The sequence below is a fragment of the Astatotilapia calliptera genome, chromosome 14 (assembly GCF_964374335.1).
Source record: "Astatotilapia calliptera chromosome 14, fAstCal68.1, whole genome shotgun sequence".
Taxonomy (NCBI): domain Eukaryota; kingdom Metazoa; phylum Chordata; class Actinopteri; order Cichliformes; family Cichlidae; genus Astatotilapia; species Astatotilapia calliptera.
Window position 1 is genome coordinate 3,324,852 of NC_137435.1, and position 19,941 is coordinate 3,344,792.

The 19,941-nt window shown below is 41.4% G+C and overlaps 1 protein-coding gene across 6 annotated transcripts in view; it reads left to right on the forward strand.

The window, feature by feature from the left end:
* The window catches only part of LOC113037032 (leucine-rich repeat and fibronectin type III domain-containing protein 1-like protein), a 421,423-nt gene that overhangs the window by 279,389 nt on the left and 122,093 nt on the right, over window positions 1-19,941 (forward strand). For all 6 annotated transcript variants that reach the window (XM_026193741.2, XM_080289322.1, XM_026193739.2 and 3 more), the window contains one exon: window positions 1,015-1,103. The gene's annotated coding sequence lies outside the window, so the exon portion shown is untranslated. The remainder of the gene's footprint in view (window positions 1-1,014; window positions 1,104-19,941) is intronic.

Sequence of the window (19,941 nt, forward strand, 5' to 3'; positions counted from 1 at the left end):
CACTGTTGCCTCACAGCAAGAAGGTCCTAAGTTCAATTCCACCGTTCCAGGATCTTTGAGTTTGCATGCTCTCTCTGGGTACTGTGGCTTCCTCCCATAGTCCAAAGACATGCAGTTAGTGGGGATAGGTTAGTTGCCCATAGGTGTGAATGTGAGTGTGAATGATTGTCTGTGTCTATGTGTTAGCCCTGCTACAGACTGGCGACCTGTCCAGGGTGTACCCTGCCTCTCTAAGACAGCTGGGATTGGCTCCAGCCCCTTGCATCCCTGACAAAGGATAAGCGGAAGAGAATGAATAGATTATTATTATTATCATACATTGTTTTTCAACTCTACCTAATCTTTTGTGCTGTTGTTTCATTCTCTTTTTCAGTTTTTTTGTTTCGATTTTACTGGATCCAGAATGGAATATATTTGTGTAAGATGTGAGTGCTAAATTATGACTTTAGTGATAATTGATAATGATGATAATTAGTGACACAGATTAATGGAGGTGAGGCCGAGCAGACAGGTAGTAGCTACTTTTAATAAGTGAGTTTATTCTTGAGGTATAAAATGTCCAGCCTCAGTATATTTGTCAAAAATCTTCTGAAACTATATTATTGTGAAAAAGTTATTTTTTCCCAGCTTCTCAAAAGGTGTTTGCTTAAAAGCAGCTTGTTTGTAACTGCAGTTGGTTTTTGTGTATCGATGCCAAGAACCTGAAAACTTGGCAGATAAGTCCTGAAAAGTTGATTCTGTTCATCTGGACGTAGCATTTTCACCACTTTCACCACACTGTACTGTTTATTATTATTATTATTAGTAGTAGTATTAGTATTAGTATTATTATTATTACCTGGATGCGCGAAATATCTATATCCAGGTGAACAGAATCAACTTTTTGGGACTTCCTTGCCTGGATGATTGAGCCTGCATTGAGACTTGGCAGATAAGGTTTTACATGACATTGAATTCTCATTTTAATTAACCAAAAAAAGATTTTTAATCAATGAAAATCTTCTTTTTTTTCAGGCTGTTCCTGATCGAGTCATCACATCGCTACCGTACTTCATCGTGAGAGGCTGACATTGTTGAAGAGATACTGAAACCCTCTGAAGCAGGTAGGATCGCTTTTGCAGAGTAACTTATGGTTTCTTCCACCGGGGGTCCAGAGTATGACTGTTCTTACTGAATTTTTTCTAAATGCACCACTTGAAACCCACTTAAGCATAGGAATGATCAGAGGTCTGGGGAGAAGCTACAGAAGCTCCCCTCTCTCTCTTCCTCCCTCTCTTTCCATTTCTCGTTCATCCTCTGTGGTAATTTCAGATCCCGCAGGCAGACACCTGCGTCTCTATTTGATAAATATTGAATCTTCCAGAATTGAAATGGATCTTTAACAAGGCTAACACACGGACAAACACAGCACACACACCACCCGCACACTCATAATGCCTCTGTCATTCTGAAGCCAGCACAGGTTAGAAGGTTACTGCTGTACTTTGTTGCACATCTGTCAGTTTTGTTGCTGTCTGACACACACACACACACACACACAGAAGTGATAGCTACATGCGTGTTGCTAATGTCTGTGTGTTTGTGTTTGCAGTTACAGTGGGGCAAAAAAGTATTTAGTCAGCCACCGATTGTGCAAGTTCCCCCACTTAAAATGATGACAGAGGTCAGTAATTTGCACCAGAGGTACACTTCAACTGTGAGAGACAGAATGTGAAAAAAAAATCCATGAATCCACATGGTAGGATTTGTAAAGAATTTATTCGTAAATCAGGGTGGAAAATAAGTATTTGGTCACCTCAATTTTAAATCATGCTTTTTATTTGTTCTTGTTTCTAATGTCTCTGTAAAGCACTTTGAATCGCCTTGTTGTTGAATTGTGCTATACAAATAAACTTGCCTTGCCTCAAACAAGGAAAATCTCTGGCTCTCACAGACCTGTAACGTCTTCTGTAAGAAGCTTTTCTGTCCCCCACTCGTTACCTGTATGAATGGCACCTGTTTGAACTCATCATCTGTATAAAAGACACCTGTCCACAGCCTCAAACAGTCAGACTCCAAACTCCGCCATGGCCAAGACCAAAGAGCTTTCGAAGGACACCAGGAAAAGTATTGTAGACCTGCACCAGACTGGGAAGAGTGAATCTACAATAGGCAAGCAGCTTGGTGTGAAAAAATCAACTGTGGGAGCAATCATCAGAAAATGGAAGACATACAAGACCACTGATAATCTCCCTCGGTCTGGGGCTCCACGCAAGATCTCATCCCGTGGGGTCAAAATGATCATGAGAACGGTGAGCAAAGATCCCAGAACCACACGGGGGGACCTGGTGAATGACCTGCAGAGAGCTGGGACCAAAGTAACAAAGGTCACCATCAGTAACACACTACAACGGCAGGGAATCAAATCCCGCAGTGCCAGACGTGTTCCGCTGCTGAAGCCAGTGCATGTCCAGGCCCGTCTGAAGTTTGCCAGAGAGCACATGGATGATACAGCAGAGGATTGGGAGAATGTCATGTGGTCAGATGAAACCAAAGTAGAACTTTTTGGTATAAACTCAACTCGTCGTGTTTGGAGGAAGAAGAATACTGAGTTGCATCCCAAGAACACCATACCTACTGTGAAGCATGGGGGTGGAAACATCATGCTATGGGGCTGTTTTTCTGCCAAGGGGACAGGACGACTGATCCGTGTTAAGGACAGAATGAATGGGGCCATGTATCGTGAGATTTTGAGCCAAAACCTCCTTCCATCAGTGAGAACTTTGAACATGAAACGAGGCTAGGTCTTCCAACATGACAATGATCCAAAACACACCGCCCGGGCAACAAAGGAGTGTCTCCGTAAGAAGCATTTGAAAGTCCTGGAGTGGCCTAGCCAGTCTCCAGACCTCAACCCCATAGAAAATCTGTGGCGGGAGTTGAAAGTCCGTGTTGCTCGGCGACAGCCCCAAAACATCACTGCTCTCGAGAAGATCTGCATGGAGGAATGGGCCAAAATACCAGCTACTGTGTGTGCAAACCTGGTAAAGACCTATAGTAAACGTTTGACCTCTGTTATTGCCAACAAAGGTTATGTTACAAAGTATTGAGTTGTATTTTTGTTATTGACCAAATACTTATTTTCCACCCTGATTTACGAATAAATTCTTTACAAATCCTACCATGTGGATTCATGGATTTTTTTTTCACATTCTGTCTCTCACAGTTGAAGTGTACCTCTGGTGCAAATTACTGACCTCTGTCATCATTTTAGGTGGGGGAACTTGCACAATCGGTGGCTGACTAAATACTTTTTTGCCCCACTGTATATTGACAGAGCACGCGAAGAATGTGTGATGAGTAGGGCTGCCACGATTTTTCGACTAGTCACGATTACGTCGACTATCAAAATCGTCGACGACTGATTTAATAGTCGACGTGTCGTTTGAAGCTTTGTAAGATCGCAAAAGACGCAGGAATAATAGCAGGATTTAAGAGTGTAATAACGGACTGAAACAGAAGATGGCAGCACAGCATGTACAAGGATGCCAGCTGCCGTTAAACCCCGAAGAAGAAGAAGCAGCTGTGTCCCAGAATTCATAGCGCGGCCCAGCTTAGTTTCCAACAATGGCGGTAGCTAGTTAGTTTTAATATTACTCTTATTATTCTTTCTGGGTCACAAAATAAACGTTTAACATATTTTCAGGCGAGAATGTAGCTGTGTAAACCTCAAATATCTGCTCAGTTTATCAAGACACCGCATATTTTCAAAAGCGCTCCGACGTTTTCGGAGATGTCTGTTACCCACTAGCTCGATAGCTAGCCGGGGGCTAGGTCACTAGCGCCGTGAGAGCACAGGACTCCCGGCAAATTGTTTTCAAACCCACCGCCGTCTTTCGTGACTCAGGTTAAATATATATGAGTCACTTAGATAAATTAAAAATGTTATTGTTTGGCTTTTTTTTAGTATTTTATTTGTTCCTGAGTAAATCGGTTTGGCTGAGATTAAAGTTATAGTTTTTACACAGCTGAATAAACGTCAAGCAGACAGCTGATTATCAGAAGTGTGAGATGCTGGAGAATATACTCCGGTGTCCTGTTATATTTTAGATAGCAAGGAGTTTATTAAACTTTACCGAAACTGAAGGAAATTGCCTTCCCGGGTTTCCTCCGTGGCGTGAGCGATAAGCAGAGTTCTGTCCTTTCCTTATAAGATTCCTAATTATTTAAAGTAACACTCAGGTATGCCATTCAGCTGGGTTAGTTACGACGTCGGGAGCAGCTTGGGAGAACAAGGAAACACAGACTGCTTCAGGTTGTCTTCCCAAATCGACTCAAAGGTTTATTTGATACACAGCAGTTTATATAGATGAAAAAAGGTTCGTGTGTCAGCTTTCCCAGTTCAAACCGGTACAGACCAAATAAGGAAACGTCTTCCTGCCTTGTGAGCCAAGAAGTATCCTGTGTGTAGTTTATCAGTTCAGCTACAATTTATGATCATCCCAGCAAAATACACTCCTAGACATAGAATACAGAGTTCTTTCATCAGTGAATTCTGAAACAAACCACCTAGCCTTTAACGAGCCTTTTCCAGGAGATAAAGAAAAAGGGAGGATGGGAGTAAGGAAGTGGTCTCATCTCTGTGGTGTTTTCGACCTTGAGGTACCAGCCTGTAAGTCTTACACATTAATTCTTGGGTCACAGAGAAAGAGAAAAACAACTAGTAGATTGGCCTTATTGAGTAACAGTTTTCCTGTATAAAACAATATCCTGTAAATGCTTACCGTGGTATCAAAATATCATAACAGTTCCCCTCTTTTATTATTTTTTAAAAATAATAACTCAAATAGAAAGGAAAAATCACAAATGTAATAACATAATATAAAAAGCAAATCATAAAATGTAATAGTTCACAACCTAATGTTCAATATACACATCAGGAACATCATTGATGACATCTGACACATAATCTGGGTCAATTTGTGCCAATTGCAAATACATTGAAGTAGCTGTACTAGTAGCTATACGGGTTATCATTGAACGTACACAGGGTACTACACAACAGACAATAATCATCAAAAACATGCTGCAACGGTTACAAAGGCTACAATTAGTTCCTTCCATCTTCCAAACGTGTCCTGTAGCCACTTATGTAGCCACTGACCGTGACCTGTATTGGCAATTAGTTCTATCTGCAATGCTTCAAGTTTATTCATAGCTTGTGTGAATGAACCGTTAGGAGCGGTGTTATTGGGAATGAAAGTACAGCATACATCAACGGTTACTAAACCACAGGTACCGGTCCAATTAACAGGTAAAGCTAATCTAAGGGTATTATTGCACATCCAATAAGCATGTGGGATTGGTCTAGTTAGGCGCGTGACCATGTGTGATTTAACTAACTCCCCCCAGTCAGTATCATTTAATACACCCTCTGGGGGAACAATGATCGATTCTCTGCTCGAACTTGAACTGTGTGTGTGTTCCTCCAGATATGATACAACTTCAGCCACAGAGACAGCTAGCCATGTCTCATTACAGCGTGCACCTGGGGAGTCAGAGAAGAATGTATAGTTATCCTTTGTATAATCTATGTGTGTGTCTGGGCCAGTTAACTTTAGTCTGCGCAGACATATCACACTAGTATTAAAATGGAGAGGGATCTGTCCTAAGGGCAGTGAGGGCTTTAACCTATTCTTAGGGCGTTTCATTGGGGCGCAGGTCCCTGCGGTGTCATTAGATAACTTCAATAATTCGCCTAATGGAGTCTCAGGGTTAGTTGGTGTGTGTGTGTGTCTAAGTAGGCAGTCGAGAGGGCTCAGAGTCAACTGTAAAGTGTCTTTAAAGAGAGCATTATCTCCGCTGATTTTCTCTAGTCCCTCAGTGAGGGGGAAACCGGATATGGGGTATCCTACTATTACCTGTTCTGGATTAGCCTTTGAACAGACATAACAGTTACTGTTTCCTAAATCACGAGCGGCTGTTCTGGCATTTTCATACCAGGCGTTAGCTCCTGTTCTAGAGGGTGCATAAAATGGTTTATTAGTGGCGTCTATGTTGCTATTTACTGATTTTAGGGAACGTGAGGAGTGCATTAAGTAGGTGTCTTGCAAAATGGAGCATGAGGTATAGTCAGCAAAATATGACCTGCAGAAATGTGAACATGGTTGCAGTTTACAATACAAAATAGCAAAGAGAAATCCTAAGGTTAATGCGATAGATATAATAAATAACCTAAATATATGAGAAAGTATATAAGAAAAACAGTTCTTCAGTTGTCTCCTGGCCTGGTCCCAGGTTCGAGAGACATTGAATAAGCGTCGTATGATGACAATGGGCATTTCATTTTCTCCATTATCAGGATGAAATGAGTCTGGCTTTATCAGGTTAGACATCATGTGGTACTTTTGGCTTTCTGTTCCTGCTGGATGTTTGAGTACCTTGTTGTTGTTCTTTCAGACGTTGTGTCTTAATCAGTGATTGTGTGTGTGTGTAAATTGGATCCTGGCGCTGGCTCGCCTGAGATGTCATCTACTTGATCCGACGCCTGAGATGGTCCGATTGGGCTGGTCTTAACCCTGCTGGCATGAATACACTGAGGTTGTCCGTCTGTGAGGATGCTGGTTCTTCGTCACTGCCAGTGCAGTCTGGGGGCTGGAACACGCGCGGCCTCCCAGAGAGTCCTTGGTTTTAGTGGCTTCTCCAACATGCATCTCCTTGTCTCCACTGGTGGAACTGTGGAGGGGAAAAGCTGAGAGAGACAAACTTTCTGATAGTTATTATTCAGTTTTTCTATCAGGTTGTGAACATCAGTGGACAATGCAATATACATCACCTTCTACTAGCGGTGCCCCTCTGGAAGCTGACCATGGTCTTGGAAATAGTCTTATTTCAAATGGAAATAATTTGGTTACTGCAGATTGAGTCATTCTAATCTCACACAGGACTTGAGTAAGTAATTTGACCCAGGTCATTAAAGTTTTAGCACACTTTTGAATTACTTCTAATGTGAATGAAGATCCTCTATCACTGTTAATCTGGTGAGGTATTCCGAATCTGGGTATTATTTCATTGCTCAACTTTTGACAGACTACTTCTGCAGTTTCTTTTGAGGTTGGATAAGCTTCTACTCATTTACTAAATTGATCCACTATTACCAGTAAGTACTTGATGCTTCCTTGTGCTGGCATATGTATAAAATCAATTTGTAATGTATGAAATGGAAAATCTGGTTGTGGTAAATGCTGATGTTTTGCTTTTGGTCTTCCTACATTAGTTCGTGCACATGTTAGACAGGTTGCTAATATGCTTTTTACTGCATGTCATGTTTTCTCAATTACAAATCTTGATTTTATTGCCCCTATTACCCCTCTTTGTCCGACATGACTCACACAGTGAAAATGTCGGGCAAGGACTGGCATCAGGGAATATGGGAGGGCAATCAAACGCTTAAGATTTTGTATAAGCCATCTCCGTCATCTAAGGTACAGTCATTATTCTCCCAATAGGTGTAATCACATGCAGAGGCTTGCTCTTGTATGAATTTTAAATCAACATTTGTGTCTAAATAGTCTGGGAGTGTAACAAGTGGCAGCTGTAGGGGCACAGATAATACTTCCTGCGGAGGTGGGAGCTGGGATGCAGCTGCAGCCTTGGCTGTCACGTCTGCTAAGGCATTACCTGTTGCTTCGTCTGTGTCAGCTGTACTGTGTCCTTTCGTTTTTACAACTGCAATGGCCGATGGCAGCTGTATAGCCTGAAAAAGTCTTTGAACAAAATCAGAATTTAGCAATTTATTTTCCATCAGCAGATCTAAATCCTCTCTGTCTCCACAATGTGCCAAAGTCATGCACAACGCCAAATGCATAGCGGCTGTCTGTGTAAATCGTCACATGCTTATCCAAATGTAGCTCACAGGCGCGTATTAAAGCCATGAGCTCTGCTTTTTGTGCTGAGTGAAATGGTAATGAGTGAGCCTCTAGTATGATGTCAGGCAATGTCACCACTGAATAGCCACAAAGAAATGAGTTGTCATTCGGCCTTGAACAGGACCCGTCCACATAAACCGTGGCTGAGTCTGGGATAGGTGTTTGCTCTAAATCTGGACGTGGTGCTGTGGATTCCTGTATACGTGTCATGCAGTCATGAACGTCAAGCCTGTCTGAGCCATCCTGTCGGTCAGAAGAACACAGCATAGGATCAATAAATGTGAGATTTGCATATGTTGTTTAGTTATGTTTGCTAGAATGGTCGTGACCTGGTGATTGGTGTGTAGAATAGTGTCATGTGAGAGTGTGAGCTTCCCGCAGTCCCTTATCATGATAGAGCAAGCTGCTACTGCCCTCAGGCAGGCCGGCATTCCTGAACAACTCAGGCAGCACCTTTGAGTGGCGGAGGTCAGCACTCCCTTTAATGCATTGAAAGAGGCAGTCATTTCTGTGGACCACAGTATTCGAGGAGGCTTGTCTTTTTTTACAACAGTCACGCAGAATGTGGTCATGAAAAGAACAGTCTGGTATCCACTGTCTGCAATAGTTCACCATGCCTAGGAAGGACAACATTTCCTTCTGTGTAGTGGGCCGAGGGACAGAGGTCACAGCTTTGACCCTGTCTGCAGTCATGGAACGTTTTCCGTGAGACAGTGTGAATCCCAAATATTGAACAGAAGTCTGACAGTACTGCATTTTCTTTGCTGATGCTTTGTGGCCAGTCTTTTGGAGGTGCTGGAGAAGCATGTGTGTAGCAGTTTGACATAGTTTTTCACTTTCAGCACAGAGGAGGAGGTTATCCACATGTGGATCAGGGTGCAGCCCTGGAGGAGTGAAGCACCATTGAGAAAGCAGCAGAGCTGTCTATCATGCCTTGGGGCAAACGAGTCCAAGTGTACTGCTTATTTCTATGTGTGAATGCAAATAACGGCTGTGTGTCTTCATGACTGAGAAAAAGGAGCGGAGCATAAATCCACCACGGTAAAGTGTGTATGCAATGCATGTCAATATGCTGTGAACATCTGAAACGAGAGGTGGCAGAGGAATGTTGACTGCATTAATTTGCCTTAAGTCTTGTATGAAACGCCATACGCCAGGTTTGTTAGGCTTTGGCACAGGATTGACAGGAGTGTGGGCTTTATTACTCCTGTAGTCAATAAATCTCCTATGATGACATGTAGAGCTGCGGCTTTTTCCGTGGAAAGGGGATGTTGCTTGACATATACTAGCTTGTTGTGTTTTAATAGGTGTACGTGATAAAGTGTACAGTCAATAAATCCTATCTCATTCTCACTTTTTGACCACAATGTCATATTCTGGTATTCAGCTGGCAACATAAGTGCAGAAATAGTACAGTGGATAGGGTAGGTTAGATCTATGTGACGACATGGTGTAGTTATGTCATAAACTATGTCTGAGTTATGTGACAAAATCACTGTTTGACCTTCACTTGTGTGAGCAGTTATCATGTTGTTGAACAGTGTGAGAGAAACAAAAGTGTGGCTCCCAGTCATGGGATTACCTGTTAGTGGCGTCTGTACACGTTTTTTTTTTTTTTTTGGCACAGTGTGTGACATAGAGTACCGGACAAAAAGGATGTTGAGTTCATTCTCTGCTGAGGGTCCAGCTGACACAGAGGATGTTCCTTCTCCATCATGTCGGTACATAGGGCAGAGAAAACATAAGCTGTTATCAGTGTCAGCAAACATTTCACCCTTTATGTTAAATTAAATACACAAATTCATTTTTGCTTTGGGTGTCTGCGGCTGCTGGAAAACTGAGCTGAATTTGCACCTCTAGCTTGTCCAACAGTGCATAAAGCGTTTTATGAATACTAGGATAGATTCATCAGGCTTCTGTTTACACATAGTTACTGCATTTAAGTCACTTTTGTCTCTGGACATTGTTAGCAGGAATTTCTTTAGATTCTTAAAGAAATCGGCGACTTTGTCATTATTTACCCTCCTTTTGTCCATAGCGGTAACATTTGATGCATCACGTCGCGGCATTCTATCATATATTTTCTACAGGACTTTTTAAGCAGACTACTTTTCTTATCACAAATGATATTCAACATTTCTACTGACCTGTTTTCTGGCGATAATCGTTTGGGATAAGGCTCCGAAAAGAAATTAGAATGCATTGAACTTCTTAAGTTGTAAACAAAGTCAGTCACATAAGCACTCCCGCATGTTCTGGATACGTGATAATGGACGTCTTTACCGATTCGCGGACGTAGGTTACACGTAACCGGAAATGGGAGTTGTACTGAGCCGTTATTTGAGACTTTATTTTGTATTTTATTAATTTTTGGTTTTACAGGTACTTTAGATTTTTTTATCGGACCTGTCTGTGGTCTTTGAATTATTCTGACCCATGTTCAGTGATTTCCAGAGGGGTTTACACGCTAGGAGGATTTAGGTTAGTATTTTCGCTGCGGCACAGCTGAGGTCACTTTAAATTTATTGCTAGCAATTTTTTGTTTGTGTGAGCAACTCTCACTTAGCGAGCAACTTCTCGCTTAACGAGCAACTTCTCGTAAAACAACAGGCAACTTCCTGTGTCTTTCTGCTTTTAATTTACTGCTTTTAACCCTTGTATGGTAATCGGGTCTGTGAGACCCGTTTTCAGTTTTCTTTCGTTTTTTTGTTTTTTTTTTTTAACAAAATTAAATTTAATTATTTACTAGCTTTCTGTGAGTGAGCAACTTCTCACTTTTTAACGTACGTTTCAAGATAACAGGCAACTCCCTGTGTCACTCTTTGGTGAGCAACTTCTCACTTAACGAGAAGTATTTAAGACAACAGGCAACTTTCTGTGTCACTTTTCTAAGTGAGCAACTTCTCACTTTTTAACGTACGTTTAATTAAACAATTAATTATTATTATTTTTTTAAACAAAATTAAAATATTCAAGACAACAGGCAACTTCCTGTGTCCACCAACACCACACAAGGGTTAATTTACTTTATTCGGGGACTGAGGAAGTCGTCAGTGTATCTCTCTGGATCACTAAGTGAAACTTCGTCAGCATATCCCGTTTCTTTATGGATCAATCACTGAGAGAGGTATAATAGGTCTTTATATAAATATGAAAGACGCATATTTACCTTCTGTCAGGGATCCCACTTCTGACACCAAAATTGAAGGAAATTGCCTTCCCGGGTTTCCTCCGTGGCGTGAGCGATAAGCAGAGTTCTGTCCTTTCCTTATAAGATTCCTAATTATTTAAAGTAACACTCAGGTATGCCATTCAGCTGGGTTAGTTACGACGTCGGGAGCAGCTTGGGAGAACAAGGAAACACAGACTGCTTCAGGTTGTCTTCCCAAATCGACTCAAAGGTTTATTTGATACACAGCAGTTTATATAGATGAAAAAAGGTTCGTGTGTCAGCTTTCCCAGTTCAAACCGGTACAGACCAAATAAGGAAACGTCTTCCTGCCTTGTGAGCCAAGAAGTATCCTGTGTGTAGTTTATCAGTTCAGCTACAATTTATGATCATCCCAGCAAAATACACTCCTAGACATAGAATACAGAGTTCTTTCATCAGTGAATTCTGAAACAAACCACCTAGCCTTTAACGAGCCTTTTCCAGGAGATAAAGAAAAAGGGAGGATGGGAGTAAGGAAGTGGTCTCATCTCTGTGGTGTTTTCGACCTTGAGGTACCAGCCTGTAAGTCTTACACATTAATTCTTGGGTCACAGAGAAAGAGAAAAACAACTAGTAGATTGGCCTTATTGAGTAACAGTTTTCCTGTATAAAACAATATCCTGTAAATGCTTACCGTGGTATCAAAATATCATAACAGAAACAATCTGCAAATTTCATTAAAATTGAATAAACTATCATCTTGTCTTTATTTTTAGTTAGCACCTTAAAAGCTTAAAGCTGTAAGCTAATGATAGTTATATAAGAGCAGATGCTGCTGGTGCAATAAGCTGTAGTTTTACGTCCAGTGGATGATGATCTGATTAGTCGACTAATCGCATAAATAATCGGTGACTAGTCGACTATCAAAATAATCGTTTGTGGCAGCCCTAGTGATGAGCATGATGCTGTTTTTTGTACGCGTGTGTGCGTGTACATGTTTAGACATCTTTGTGTGGACAGAAAATTGGCATGCCACTATACTTGTGGGGTCGCTTATGGGGACAAAACAGCCGCCCCCACAAGTTTGATGGCATTTTTCTCAAAATGTGTTTTCATTGTCAGTGTTACAGTTGGGTTATGGTTAGGTTTAGCTAATGGTTAGGGTAAGTAGCTAGGGAAAGCATGTCAAAGGGGGGGGGGGGGGGGGGGGGGTTAGGGGAGAGTTTTGTATATTGATAGAAACTGAGACATATAAAGTGACACGATGAGTGTTTGAAGTTGTATAAAACATGAAACTGGTCATACAACAGGTACAACGTGTTAGCGGTTACAGACAGGTTGTTGGGTTTGTTAGCACGGGAAGTGCTGATTGAGCTTTTTACCTGTAAGCAGATAAAAGCCACTATGACGATACCAACCTTTACTTTAGTTCCATCGTGGTGCCTCATGTTGAGCTACTTCGATGGTGCAGTCTTGGTGTTTTCACCAATGAGTGAGGTTCGGACATAAGTGAGACCCGAGGGAAACCCTACATCCTCATAATGAGGCAGGCACACCTTAAAGCACACCCTAAGGTTACAAATGAAGTTCCCCATAAACATTGCAGACTTTAAATCATGAACTGAATGATTTAAAGTCTGCAAACAAAAAAAAGAGAGAAAAAAAAGGATTTTATGCCATGAATGGAAAAATCTTTTGGGCCAGTAAGAATCTGGTGTCAAACCAATCAAACCAACTTCAGCCCAACTACAGTTTACACTCCCTGAGTACAGACTGCGCCCTGCTGTTGCACTCAGAGTGTAAACTGTGTGCGACATTTGTGCTTTGGATTTGGGGTGAGTGGTCTTTTGAGTGGAAAGTAAAATGACAGCATTAAAGCCATGAGTTTGTATTCATCTCTAGATCTGCAAACCTTGCATTTCACATTTTGCCTGTGATATAAACAGAGCATTAGCACAGTGCTCTGTTCCGGTTCAGTTCGAGTAGGCACCACATAATAATAATGTGCAGCATTTTCACACCTGTGCAGCAGCCTGATCTTTCACATAAATGACCTCACTGAGCATCATTTGAGAGTGCACGTTTCAGCACAATTGGACATCAAATTGTTTTTAACCTGCCAGCTACTGAGCATGAAGTTCATGTAATATCAGATTGTGTGCCTGTGAGAATAGCTCAGTTAATTGCTTGCAGTGGCTGGCTGTTCTCTGTCCTGCATGCTCTATCCTGCCTTTAACCCCTTTAATAATAAACTCAGCTCTACTGCTGATTGCAAGAAACAGCAGAAAGCAGAGAAAGAAAGAAGAGAGACTGCATGAAACTCAAGACATGTGTGGGTAAATTATAACACCAAAACTGAGGACTAACTACAATGTGGTGTCTGTTTTACTGGAGTTCTTTGTGGAGCATCTTACATTGTACAAGGTTAGGTATAATAGCACCATGAATATCAGTGTGAAGGTATCCTGTCTGTGTCCTGTGTTGTGTACCCTTATATTGTATATTAGGCTCATGCTGACCAAGGACACATCTGTTTGCCAGCACAAAACAAGCGTTTCAAGGACGTGTGCTGCCTCTTAAAGCAGAGGTAAGGGCAGTGTAAGCATCTGCAGCAGCAGCTATAAAGCAGAGCAGACCAGCACTGCAGCTTCTCAGCAGTAACAATGGTTTTATAGGCAATGAAAACTTATAGTGGATGGCTGCTAATGGTGTTTAGATGAGTCTACCAGAAGCTAATAGCACTTATGGGATTTTGAGTTTGAGAAGGGAAGGGAGTGTAAAGGCTTCTCGCCTCATAGGTTGTTGGATTATTATTAGCTAGTACAAACTTTGAAACTTGGAAATAATCCCTTTTATGCTATCAGAGTCATCAAATGCCAAAATATAGACTAGGCATGTGTGTGACAAGTAGACTCTTACAGGCCTTCACTAGACCTTCGTTCAGGTTTTCTCCTCTTTGAAATATTGTCTCTGTTGCAGCAATGTTCTCGTCTGTATTTGTAACAGAACGTTGTAAACAGGCAATGCAGGCGTGAGTGAATGCAAACCTGCAAGGGAGGACTAACCTGACTTTGTATGTGCACAGCACAAAGAGCCAATCATTGCTGTTGTATTTAAAGTCTGGTTTAGTTACTGAGCAACGTGACTGTGGACAATATTGGACCCTGTGAAAAAGGAACGTCTCTAGTCCACGTGGGTGAAAGATTGAACCCTTGACACCAACAGTGAGGGGATCTGATGGTTGTGTTATTCAGTGAGAGCATTTTGCTGCCATGGTTTGGGTTCTCTTGGCCGCTGAGACAGAACGGTCATTGCAAGTCAAATTATTATATACACCAATTATTCTGTCCTGAGTGGAATGGTTTCTCCCGGGATGATAGGACATGAGGCCCCACTGAATGCTCTGATGACGGTGAAGATTATCACGCAACGTCATCGGATATCTGAATACCTGGGAGATTTCGAGCGTCTGTCAAACCACCAAGCACCGACATAGCTTGTCTTTTCATTTCCATTAATTTGTCACCTGTTCGTGTTTTTGCTTGTAAGTGCTGAGGGAAACAATCCTCAGCTTCTAGGAAGGATTGTGTTTCACCGCCTTTCATCATATATAATGTATCACAGGATTCATTTTTTAATGATGTGATTGCTTTTTAGTTGGTAAACAAATTTAGATGCAAAATGAGTGAGTCTCTTTCCCCAGAGAGGAGCGACGCATTCAGTCAATATCCACAAATGACAATTTGACTGCCAATTGCTCAATTCAAAGCACAAAACCAACCCCTCATTGCTGACTGAATGGGTTTTTCAGCTGCATCCCAGAGCAGCTTCCCTTTGTGACAAAGATCTTTCACAACGGCTTAGACATCATTTAAATTTCCTGCAGGCTTCAACAATTCAAAGACCACTTTTTCCACCATTGTTGTGTTAAACTTGACTTTGCTTTTGTGGACATGCAAACTTTTGCGTGCTAGTTTGAATTAATCACACGGCAAGTGTTTACAGTTTGGCTAATAGTAGCTTAGTGTGTCTAGGAAGTAGAGCTTATTAGAATGAAGACTAATGAAGATGAAGATCATTCATCACTGGCGTGAGCAGCGTTAAAGCAGGATCTAATTTTAAAACTGCAAATTGGGATTCTCTCCACACGGTGGGCAGCTGTAGCTGCGGTGAGATACAGAACAGAGCGATGACTTTGACTGTATGTAGCTTTTAATGCCAATATTATACATAAACAGTAAAGACTGATATATCTTAAACAACACATTTTTGAACATTCGCTTGTAAAAGTTTCAGTATCTTTTCTTCGAAACCATTTTGATTGGAGCTGATTTTCACATTTTGTCTTTTCATTTGCAGAGATTTGGAGCAATAACAGGTTTTCTCCAGGAAACTGTGAATCCCACTGTCTCGTCTCTCTGTGTGTCATTTGTACGCTTTGTATTCATTTGTACTCTGTGCTCGCTTCTCATCGTTTGGAATCCATTCAGATCTTTTCTTTCCCATATCATGTAGCCACATTAAAGATGCCTCTTTGCTATTAAACATTAGAGGTTTTTGGTTGCAAATAGGAGCCCCGGCGTCGAACAATAGTGATGAGCAGGCATGCTGAACAAAAGCATCTCAGTCAGAGAGGCAGATTTTAGTTTGCTGCTAATGGGGACCAGCACTCGGAGACTTAAAACCATCATCTCCACTGGCTTAGAACAGAAACCACAGGGGAGGAATAAATGAATGAATTGAGGAGCGAGCAGGAGAGAAGCGGTAGGAAAATAAAGGAGGATTTAATAAACGAAATGGAGGCGATAAATTTGTGAAGACTGTTATTAGAGCTCGTATTGTATTCTCTAGGTTTGGATTTCACAACTCTTGGTTGAACAATAGAACAATCAAGCTTTTTATTATCAAGATGTGTTTCCTGCGTTGCTCACAGTCGTCTCTGCCTCCACAGCACATTCATCTGTTAAAAACGGTCGTCTGCAGAGATGTAAATGAAGATATGGAGCAGCAGTGATTATTGTCGCCCTACATTACCAAACACATTCTTAACACAGTTGTGGTGCTGAATATCTTACAGCAAAGTACATCTGACTATATATAGACTGTATATACTGTATATATATATATATGTATATATATATACATATATATATATATGTGTGTGTGTGTGTGCTAGTGCTGTCAGCGTATTAATTAACGAGCTAACATGTTGACGCCGTGCAGCCCCACACGGGGCGATCCGCGATAACTCGCTCATGGAGATTTGCCGTGTTAATGCGGTTGTGGCGTTAACGTCATTTTAACACTGACAGCACTAATATATATATATATATATATATATATATATATATATATATATATATATATATATATATATAATTTTTTTTCTTTGAAGCCAACAGGAGAAGGTCTCAGTTCATATCCAGTTAGTCATATGGATACTTTATCCTTGTCAGTATTGCTTATTGTTAGTAATAGTTAATGCTGTCCGTGTCTGACGCTGGTAAACCTTTTATAAAGAAGCGTAGTTATGCTCTTCAGTTTTTGTCACGACACCAGAACATATTTTTACTGTTAGTTTGTCTTTAAAGGACACGAGCTGCATTTTCTCTTCAGATGGAGGCAAAATGAAATCCTCCTGATATTCATTCACACATTTTGCCAACAAGCTGTTTAAAACTCCTCTTAATCTGCCAAAGTTTCAATTTGTTTCTTGTGATTTTTCAAGAGGGATTCTTGTTTTTGGTCTTCTCTGATCCTGCATTACTCCCTGTAGGGAAATTCAGTGTTATCTCTTCTCTCCCACAGCTCGGTCAGAGTTAAGCTGCTGAACATAAAGGCTACAGCCTGTGGGGATTCATCCCTCAATTCAGCAAAGGTGTGCAGAGGAAAGAGCACTCCCTATGCCCCCAGAACAAATAAATCAGAGAGGCGTGCTTTGGAATAAGTGCGAGGATTGAGGGAAAGCTGCCAGACAGTGATGTTGAAAGAACAAAAAGTTTAGATGCTCTCAAAGCTCCTTCACCTGTTCAAGTTATCATCTGACTCCCACAAGACAGAAATCCAATTTGGCATGTAAAAAGTAGGCTTTGATAGATTGCATGTTCCTGTTTTTCCTGCAGATTTGTTGGTGTGTAAAGAGCACAATAACGCATCAATGTTCTCACACCATCGGTAGAAGAGCTTGTTAGCTGATTGTTTAAAACGAGTGTGTGTTGTAGACTGTTTGTCTTCACCAAATTCATGAAGCCAATAAGATTTTTTCAGTCCCACAGCCTCAGAGAGGAATCCATTTAAGACTTAGGGGATTCTGGATGGCGGTGTTGGTAGAAGATCTTTGCTAAGCTTGTTTGCACCTCATTTGCTGTGTGTTCTTGGGTATAAGCTGCAAATTCTCTCTGAAAGGAGGCCCTACCTGTAACAACTGAGCCCTGAGTTATGCTGTGTCTTGCTGAAGGACACTTCAGCAGAGCAGCTGTGTTTGTCACTGAGATTTCAGTTCTTCTGGCTGAATGGCTCGTCCTCCTGCCCAAAGTGGCACAATAAGAACGTCACAACAACCCTGTAGACACACAATGGAGTTTGCTCATAGTTTTTTTTCTTCTCTCCTTTTTTCAGCTCCATCTGTCTTCTTTTCTTTTTTTTCTTGTTTTTATAGCATTTCCTGCTCATTCATTTCCTGCAAACCTTGTTTATGTTACATAAGTGAGCAGTGACAAAGTCGCTTGTCTCTCTGGAGAGAAACATCTCTGCTCTCCCTCTCTTAGCTTCAGGTGTAGCTGCACATTGCGACGCTGCATCTTTTATGAATGGACACCTCTTTATCTAAGAAGTCTGTTGAGGTTGACACATGATCGCTTCCTTTTTTGCATAAATTATTTTCATGTCATTGTAAGAGTCGGAGTTCCCGGCACGGCGCACGCAGTAATGATTTGGGAGAAAAAGAAAAGCCAGAGCTTGTCAAGAGTTAAAAACTTGCCTGCAACCTGCCCCAGTCTGAGACAGGAGAAGGCGTTAGACATCGACAGGAAAATTCTCCAGCGTCAGAATCATCAAAGTGTATGCCACTGAGGTTTGAGGCGACAAGCCAACAGCTCTGAAGATCCTGCCACCACACAAGCCCAGAGAGGCCAGAAAGCATCAAAGCCTGCAAGACTGAGGAAAGTCCACTTTCTGAGAGGGAGAATGTAGGGGCAGCATGGTGGCACTGTTGCTCTCTCTGAGTGGGTTCTCGTCGGGTACTCCGGCTTCCTCCCACAGTCCAAAGGCATGACGTTAGTGGGGATGGGTGAATTGGTAACTCTAAATTGCCCATAGTTGTGAGACAGGCCTAACACTGTCTCTATGGCTGTATCCCAATTCAGGGTCTGCAGCCTTAAAGTACGCAGCCTTAACGGTCCACAAGGGCCGCGTACTCAAAGACCGCTGAGGCCGGAAGTGAGAGGCTTGTGAAATGGGACGGTCTAGCCTCCATTGCGCTGCCTAGGTTGCCTAGCAACCGTGACACTAACAGCTGGAAACGTTTCATACAGCTTTGTTTGACAGAAATGAAGGAGAAATCTTTTGTTCATTTGGTTGTTTGTTTCTACATGAGCTTTGATTTAATAAGTATCTGAGGCTGAGACCACAGGACTGTGAAATCATGATTATTGGGCTTCACTTCTGTACTGAACAGTCATTTAAGATTGGCTATTTGTTATTTACTAGCTAATGTTGTTCATGAGACTAAAGTCATCTCACTTTGCTAATGTAAATATAGCATGGCCAATATTAAAGTTATCATTTCAATCATTATTAGTTATAACAGCAGTGAATGACTCTGTTTCAAACACTGAGCTTCAGTAAAGATTCAAGTTGCATTTATTTATATTTCCTGTCACCTTAAATCTTCACTCAAAGACAGGTTTCTTTGACACTGTATATATAACTGTGTTATATATATGAGAGACAAATATTGTTCTTTTAATATGTTGGCATTACTACATTTGTCTCAATGCTTACTTTAAATATCCATGAAATCATCACATTCTCTTATAGATTAAAGTCAACTATTGAACTGGTATATTTTGTATTGTATGTATGTATTGTATTTATATATTTATCGTATATTTTGAAGTAAAGGCTTTAAAACCAAGTTAGTACAAACATCACTAATGTCACATAACTTTGCCGACATGTGGCCAACAGGAATGTTTGTTCTTCGTTATTAAACATTCACACATAAATAAGTAATATTCAGTACTTACTTTTAAAACTTTACTCTTCGGCCGCCCCTCTTCCGCTGTTTTTTTTTCCGGCAAAATTATCCACACTCACCGCCGCGCTATGCATTCTGGGATATGTTGGGCCACGAAGTCTACACCGCCACATCCTTAAAATTCAGTGAAATGAAGGACACATTTGAGGGCCGCATTTCGAGCAGCCTTTGAATTGGGACAGCCTTCGTCGCGTCGCTGTGACGTAATTGGCCTTAAAAAGCGGCCTTTATTAAGGCTGCAGAGCCTGAATTGGGATACAGCCTATGTGTTAGCCCTGCAGCAGACTGGCGTCCTGTGCAGGGCGTATCCTGCCTCTTGCCTGATCTCAAATTAAACATCCAGCTCTGTGTGGAGCCGGTCTGTACCGTGTTGCCTGTTATCATTAGAGGTCTAATGTAATGCCGATGTGCAGCAAACACAGACTCCATTTCGACTTGTTCTTCAAATTTTTTGGCACATAATATTTTGTCATGTGGAAAATCACCTGACAGGCTCGAGCAGCACTTGATTATCACCTCACCTGGTTTTTTTCTTGCTGCATATAGAGCCCACTCACGGTGAAGGTGCAGCTTTGAAGTAGAGGTCTCTGCTCTTCATCATCTTTGTTGTTCTTGATGCAGTGCCC